The sequence below is a fragment of the Carassius auratus genome, chromosome 43 (assembly GCF_003368295.1).
Source record: "Carassius auratus strain Wakin chromosome 43, ASM336829v1, whole genome shotgun sequence".
Lineage (NCBI taxonomy): Eukaryota > Metazoa > Chordata > Actinopteri > Cypriniformes > Cyprinidae > Carassius > Carassius auratus.
Window position 1 is genome coordinate 11,809,627 of NC_039285.1, and position 8,501 is coordinate 11,818,127.

Consider the following 8,501-nt stretch of genomic DNA (forward strand, 5'->3'; position numbering starts at 1 on the left):
TAGACTAGACAATATGTGATGCATTATAGTCCAATCAAAACTATGCACTTGAGTTGACAATTATCAAAGATTTGTCAGCTTTCATTGAATGTGCAGTCATTAAGAAAGTCAGAAATGCTTAAAGGGGGGGGTGAAATGCTCGTTTTCACTCAATCTCCTGTTAATCTTGAGTACCTATAGAGTAGTACTGCATCCTTCATAACTCCAAAAAGTCTTTAGTTTTATTATATTCATAAGAGAAAGATAGTCTGTACCGATTTTTACCGGAAAAACACGACCGGCTGGAGGCGTGACGTGTGGGCGGAGCTAAAGAATCACGAGCGCCAGTAGGCTTTTGCGTTGAGAGCGTCTGGAAGCTGTGACATTACCGTGAGGACAAAACCAACCAAAACAAACCATGGCTAACAGTCAGATTCAGCGTATATTTATGATCCAGAATCAGATCCAGAGGCTGAAATTTAACAAGAGCAGCATCAGCAACGACGTCTCTATGTGGTATGTACTGAAACTGTATATATTTGCTTAGCGGTTTTGGAAAATGACTAAGTTCCACTTTGTTGTCTTTTTTTTTTTTTTTTAAGCTGTACATGTGGAAAGTGCAGTTTGATGACAACATCGCATGTTGTTTACTGGATGTGCTTACGCGCCGATAGCTAAGTTAACAACACAGAGATATTTGAAGCAGTTTTACTCACCGCATGCGGTTCCAACACACGATCAAACTGGGCCTTGTTTGTAAAACAAGCATCTTCGAAATGCAGGGAACAAACACAAACACTTGCACAACTCCGTTGATGCTCTGTAAAAATAAACTCCATCCACTGGTCCCTTAATGCTGTTTCTCTTTTGGTAATCTGTGCAGGGTTGTCTTGCCCTGGCAACCAAAAACACACTCCTTTTGTGACATTTTGCGACTCTCTCGCTCTGATCAGTGAATGTCTGTGCTCTCAGTGCTCTGCTATACGGGAGCGCGCGCTCTTCCGGCAGACGTGCCCTCAGGACCCATATAAGGAAATTCCATACTCAAAAAAAACTTTCAGAAACTTGTGACAAACCGGAAGGAGTATTTTGGGAACAGAAATACTCCTTCAAACGTACAACTTAATTTTTGAAACTTTGTCCATGTTTAGCATGGGAATCCAACTCTTTAACAGTGTAAAAAACTCAGTATGCATGAATTAGCATTTCACCCCCCCTTTAATACTTTATCTTCTATAGCAACTCATACATTTCTTCTAAAAGTATTGCCCTTCATATGTAAAATGTCACTTTACTTATGTTTAATATAAAAGTTATTTTGAAGAATGTACAATAACTTATTCTGAAGCCCCCACAAATTAAAATGGTGAAATGTGTTCAACAGTCTAAAACAAAACTCTTGACCACCACAGCCTACCTGAGTATTGTTGCTGAGCATGTCCATCGCTTTATGACTACAGTGTACCCATCTTGCCTACTTCTAGCAGGACAATGCACCATGTCACAAAGCTCAAATCATTTCAGACTGGTTTCTTGAACATGACAATGAGTTCACTTTACTCCAATGGCCTCCACAGTCACCAGATCTCCATTCAATAAAGCACCTTTGGGATGCGTTGGAACAGCAGATTCGCATCATGCAGCAACTGCATGATGCTATCATGTCAATATGGACCAAAATCTCGGAGGAAAGTTTCCAGCACCTTGTTGAATCTATGCCATGAAGAATTAAGGCAGATCCGAAGGCAAAAGGGGGTCCAACCCAGTACTAGCAAGGTGTACCTAATAAAGTGGTCACTGAGTGTATTTTTCACTGCATGAGAACATGACGAGTGGCATGAGCACCATGGTTTGTCAGACAGAGCAGTAACTAAGAGGAAAGGGTCTAATTGCATCACTGCAGCTGTTGTTAGAAGTTCTGGTTGCTATTGCAACAGTCAGCATCCTGAGACAATGCATGTGCATTGGCTGGTCAAGACTAAAAAATAAGCTATTTTTAATTCTATTGGAGCACAATAAACAAAATGTATGTGGCAGTCATTGTCAGATTTCCAGAATATATCCAGACTGATTAACAGCTAAAATATTATATTACGCATACAAATTCTCAAACACGCATGCTTGTCTTGTTTCTTGAAAGATCTGCAAAAAAAAAAAAAAAAAAGGATTGTCTAGCAATATATTGATTATCGCAGAATCACTGTATTCGTAATATTATCGTATCATGAGCCGTGTGTTGTGATACGCATTGAATTTGGAGGTACCCTGCGATTCCCACCCCTTACTATACGTGCAAACAGACGACAACGGATAAAAATGTGCCTTCTTGCTTGAAGCCATGCTCTTTTGTTTGCCATCAAATGGCTTACCACAGCAGTGTGAAACCTGTCGCAAAATGAGACAAAAAGTCCTACATGACGGTAAGTGTGATTTAAGGTATGTACGTCTTTACTACACTCCAATAATGTGACTAAAATGGGAATACTCGTCTTAATTCAATATTGTGTTTACTTAAAGTATGACTTTAGCAAGATTAAGGTAATAAAAAATATGTTTACATGGTAGATACTTAGAGTATTTCCTCAATTGTGTTATTGTTGTCCATGTAAACGTACTCAGTGATATTAAAAGATCAAATTCAGTACACACCTTATTGACGATGCATGCTTTATGTAGGCAAGCAAATGAGCCCAGAATATGAACTATGGAATGCACTATGGAAAACATTTAAAATTAAACTTTGCACATTGTATTTATATTCTGGATTCATCTGCTTGCCTGTACAAATTATGCATCATCAATAAGGTGAACAATGAATTTGGCCTTTGAATATCACTGTCTTACTACATTACTACTAAATGCATGACTCATTAAAAAAACAAAAACTGGTGGTCAGTGGAGGAAAGCCTTCTTTGCCCTCCATGTGGGTGTTCCTGTAAGGGTGTGATGTCATGTGAAAACTATGAAAAGGCTAAGATACTCAACTTAACTTTCCCAAGAACCAATTACACAATGGCTACATTTAAATGCAACCAAATAATCCATTTGTCATCAGATTGATGGCTCAATCGGACTGAAAAGCCTTCAAGAGAATGATTATTATGTGCAAACAGTAAGAAACTCTAGATTTATGCAGTGTGCATGTCAAAAAACAAAAAAATAAATAAAAATAAATTCAGATTTGAAGCTTGGAAATATAAACGCAGCACATCAACCCATTCACTTTATTTAGTGTTCATGTAAACACTACAATCAGATTCATCAATAGGAATGAATTCATTCTGATTGTAGGGTTTACATTTTACATTGAACCAAAAATTGTGCATGTAAATTTAGCCAATCATGTTGAATAGAACAGCCAACAGGTTAAAAAAATTAAATAAAATCATTTAACGATCGCTAACAAATAAATCAATTGTAACACCCAATTCAAGCGGTTCATGATTTAAATTTTTTTGGGCTTGCTGTACAATTTTATAATTCTATCGGTTTGTTTTTCAAATATTACATCTCAAGTTAGAATTATTATTAAAAAGAGGTGAAGCTGCCAGCGCAGGCTACTGTTAGTCAAACACATTTAGTTAATCTAAATATTCAGTAGTCTTAAAGATGCATGCCCCTACTATTTCGATTGCTTATAATTGCCACCGACTCCATTTTGGGAGGAGAAACAAATGGCTTTAATTACTTTATCCCTATCATAACCAACACAGGATCAGCTACACAGCCCAAATCAAATAATCAAGAGAAATGAAACTGGTCCTGAGGCCTGCTGAAAGAATAAAGCAGCAAGAGCAACCCTGTGATACAGGAGAAACTGTCCAAAATGATTAAATATATTTTCTTTTCATATACACCTTGTCTATTTATCAATCCATCAAGAATTGATTGGATCATGACAAATTGTCTTTATGGACAGCTGATTAGATTAGAAGTCCTCTGGACCCAATGCTCTGCACATTTTGTATGTCTATCTTATCAGATGCACTCAGTTCAGTTCATGGTTCTCTTTCCTAATGAGCTGATATCTGAATCAGGTGTGATCAATAAGGGTGACATGCAAAATGTAGGGGGTCCCCAGGACTGGAATTTAGAACCAGTGGATAAGAGGGCTTGAAAAATAAGGGTCAAAAAGGAACTCCGTTTCAGAGGCGCAAGTCATCACATTCTGATGAAAGAAAAATAGAGAGAAAAAAAAAAAGCTCAAATGTGCTCTGATGAATCAGTTTCCTTAAACAAAGCCAGGAACTGTATTAAGTAAATAGAGACAATTTTACTTTCATGATGACTTCACTAGTAACTCAACTACCAAATTACCAAAAACACAATAATCTATTTTAAAAAGGAAATTGCCTATTTGTTGCTTTTTAAGTCAATGGACCATTAGCACACTCGTGCTGCATAAACCTTGCTCATCTTCACACCACATTTACCCAAATCTAAGTGCTGCACACTTAAAACAAAGAATCTGAATAGTTTATACAAAAAAAAAACTTTCTGCACAAGCCATATACTCTGGATGTTAAGAAACTTATCTGCCAAAGCAAGATTGTCAATTTCCTGTTTAACCCCCATCTCCTTCACACCTGTCCCCTCACTGGACTCATCTTGTCAGCATGAAGGTAACGGCAAAGACTATGCGAACTTACCAGCCGTGTGCAAATGCCCCAACCAGCAGCCTAGGGCGACAAGAAGGGGGACAATAATGGGGGTTAGGAAGGAGGGGTGAAAAAAAGTTGATTTTAATCAAATGTGTTATTCCATTTAATGATGGACATCGTAAAATCATAGATGAATTAAATTACCACTGCAGCCTAAGCTGGTAGCCATTTTGTTCAGTAATACAGTCAAAATCAATGCCATATGTCATTCCCTGACAATATGCAAGACATTTTACAAAGACTAATCTCAAATAAAAAGATAATTAAAAATACTGAATAGACTGTATGCTATACATCTAGATGCCTTTAAAGATTATATAAAGAGACCACATTCGGCTACATAGGACATGGCTAGAGCACATTTTACAAACTTATTTAAAGCATTACTAATTTTGTACCTTCAACTCACTTTTATATGAACACATTCACTATTCAGGTATTGTAAATAACACAAATTAAGTACACTGCTTTTGTATTACATATGAGGAGATAAGAGCTTTGTGTTGCCGTTTTCATTCAAGACCACGTCAATGTCATTATAAAACGAGTTTTTATATCCATATTATTAACATTTTACGAGTGAACATATGTATATGCAATACATACACTATCAGACGAACTGAATGTCCGGACGTAAAGCATAAAAATAATGTCTAGGTCGTCAGCTCGGCAGGTTTTGAAAGACAGGAGTATTTATGTTCAATCGAGACGACAGGCCTTCCTCTTCACAACGACACCATCATTAAAATCTACTTCAGAAAACTAAGCAACGTCCACGACGTTTCAACTACTAGACGCCAAATCCACGATTCCAAACTCAAACATTTAACGTCCAGAACAGAACAAAAGAAGCGTTCATTTCGACCATAACGCCTAACAATCAACGAACTGACCCCAAACATGTCAAAAATAACCAGTGCACTCTACACAGACTTCTACTTCCCTGAAGAGAGGGTGAACTTACATCGAGCATTCCTTCAAACGACCATAAAACAAAACAAACATTAGATCCATTAGATCAAGCGCAGTTGTGTGCTGCTGAGTGTGTGTTTGGACTCTTGACGTGAAAATACGACATGATTATGAAGGCCGTTTCTCACAACAGGCCTGAGCCAATCCTTTTGTTTATTTTGCCCAGTCCACGAAACAAACTCTTATCAGCCGAGACCCACTAAGTGTCCGTTCACGAGCATATCACACGAAACGTCAATTCACGGGAACAAGTACGAGTGCTTTTCGGTACAAATAAACGAAATACAGCAAGATTGGTTGATTTTCGCACTCCGAGGCCTTACACACCGGTCTCGCGTATTTGTGTCACTGCTGCATAGTCGCTTTCCTCATTCAACTCAGCTAAGATGGTCCTTTAATAACGCATACACATATAAACCTACTGTTGCAAAGCACCACCGAAAACAACACCCGATGAAGAGTGTTTTAAAGTTACGTTATGTTCACTGAGTCAAAGTGATAATCATGACCAGCTAATGCTAGCCTTAATGCTAGCCATGCTAAGTTAATCAAAACGCTCTAAAACATCATAGCACCTAGCTACTCATACATAAACAACGTTTTTAAAACTGACAGACAGCGTGAAGTAGTTTCAAGTGCCGAATAAGAAAAATCATAACATTTTGTCTTAAGCTGTTATTTGTACTAGCACGGCTAACCGATGCTAATCTGCTGAAGGGACGAAACGTGACAAGCGATTATCAACAAATAACCGGTATTAATTACAACAGCAAAGACAAAACACAGTATAATGTGAACAACCAAAACAATAGTACTAAAAAGATAAAGATTGTACCGTTGTTGTCAGTATTTGGCCTACATATGGTAAAGCTAAAGAGCAAAGCCGGTCTCCTGTCGACGTGTATGAGACGAGATCAGGTCAAAGTGACTGAAGACGTAAACAAACACCAGCTCCAGCAAACTACACGAATCAACATTTTACCCGAACACGACTGGAGACCACATGAAAATCATCTCTTGTGATGGATGAAAACTTCCTCCGTTTTAATCAGACATTTCGTGACATTACCAACAGATAAAGAAGCTGAAATAAACAAACTTGTAACGTTATTCGTTTCTCGTTACCTTCTAGTTTGTGGGCCATCATAGTATTAAAAATATTTAGCCAATCTCTAAATTGGCCCATCCCATAAAAAGCTAACAGAACTCCTTAGGTAGTCGTCATATACGTTGTACTACTCAGATGCTGATCTCTCAGTATTATAAATGGTTATGATTCCTGTAACGTTATTTTTTTTCCGAAGGGGATGTAAACGAGTCTCAATTCCCTCTCGATACCTCACAAAGGTTATTAAAAATGATTCGAGTAACGTTAGTTTGTTGTATCTACCATCACATGAACGCCATAAAGCGTTTTCCTTTAATACATAAAAATGATACACAAAACAGAAATAAACAAGGGGAACGGGAAAAGGGCTCGAGGGATGACAACTGGAAACCATTTTTTCTTTCGTCTGGCTTCTCTTACTCGTGTTACACGACTGATTCACACGAAGGGCTGCGATGCGCATATGATTCAAGACGCTTCCCGGAAACTGAAGTTAAATATATATGAGCATATCTTGATGTTGTTGTAATTACCTATGTTTTTTGTCCAGTGTTGTAGTAGCTGTTAGACTCAGTGCAGCAGCAGCAGCAGCTTTACCTTCATCAGCTGAGCGACCTGCGAACTGCCGCATCACCTCCGCTCCCACAGCGCTGCGTGCTTCCGCCACGCACTACTTCCCACACCAAAGAACAACGATTATGACAATAAGTGGCGCAGGAATGCCTTCCCAACCACGGTGCCGACGATGATAACGGGCTTTGGAGTTACTGAACACGGCTCGTTTCATCATTAACCCAGTGCTTTATAAATAAATTACTAGTCAGCAACGTACGTCAGAATTTCGTAATATCAATCCGCCAGTTCGTGAACCCCCCCCCCCCCCCACCCAAGACATACATAATTTTATGCAAACTTTTTAATTACAATTTTAGACTTAAAAAAAAATGTTTCATACTTCTACCAGTTTGTTATCGCACAAAAAGATGTATTTGGAAGCACATTAAATGACAATTCCTCTGTAATCACCGTAAGGGACAAATATTTTAATGTGGTAGTCGATTTTTGGAGAACCTGCATTGCAAAACAACAACATAGGCCAATCCGATAAGCAAAATGTATTATGATTTTGAATATCGTCATCAGTCATAATAAAAAGTGAAACAAAAAATAACAAGTCTTTATAAAAAAAAAAATTCTGGAGACTTTTACATTTTTTGAATTATTTGTACAATGTAAAAAGTTCAACAACATATTTTTTTAGTTAAATATATTATAGGAAATTTGATGGTTTTTGGTATGGGGTCATTTTTTAAACATATAATTTGCATAGGCTAATTGTTTAACAAACAAGCCCAAGTATGCCTTTTTACATTTTTGAATGATTCAAGATTGCAGGATAAAGATCCAGATTACATTATTCTGCATATATATATATATGTATATGTGTGTGTATATATATGTGTGTGTGTGTGTGTGTGTGTGTGTGAATGTCATCCATAATTGTAGAGCAGCTAGCTGTAGTGTTTGTTGGCACCAGGATTCTGGAGTACAGTTTTGCTCTGTGTAGCGGGAATTGACTACCTGGAACGTTTACCTGACAAACCACTGCTTAAAATCCTTTCCTACATATACTTCCAGGACAATGACCACCTCAGCCAAACCTCAAGTAGGTTTAGGAAGGTTAGGACGATACCCTGTCCCTTTCTCCTCTGCTTCTTGAGGAAAGTTAAGGTTGCATGTCAATCAGATCATATGTAACTGATGTTTCAAAAACATTGTAA

The 8,501-nt window shown here is 37.8% G+C and overlaps 1 protein-coding gene across 7 annotated transcripts in view; it reads right to left on the reverse strand.

Annotated features, from left to right (window-relative positions):
* Nucleotides 1–7,403, reverse strand: part of LOC113061709 (E3 ubiquitin-protein ligase TRIP12-like) — a 50,393-nt gene extending 42,990 nt beyond the window's left edge. For 2 of the 7 annotated variants that reach the window (XM_026231074.1, XM_026231068.1), the window contains exons 1-2: nt 7,254–7,390; nt 4,629–4,658 (exon numbers count right to left, since the gene is read on the reverse strand). The gene's annotated coding sequence lies outside the window, so the exon portion shown is untranslated. Of the gene's footprint in view, nt 1–4,628; nt 4,659–5,604; nt 5,622–6,447; nt 6,598–7,253 lie in introns of those variants that run through there. The other 5 variants (XM_026231073.1, XM_026231069.1, XM_026231071.1 and 2 more) reach the window with 5 other exon arrangements.
* Nucleotides 7,404–8,501: the final 1,098 nt, after the last annotated feature.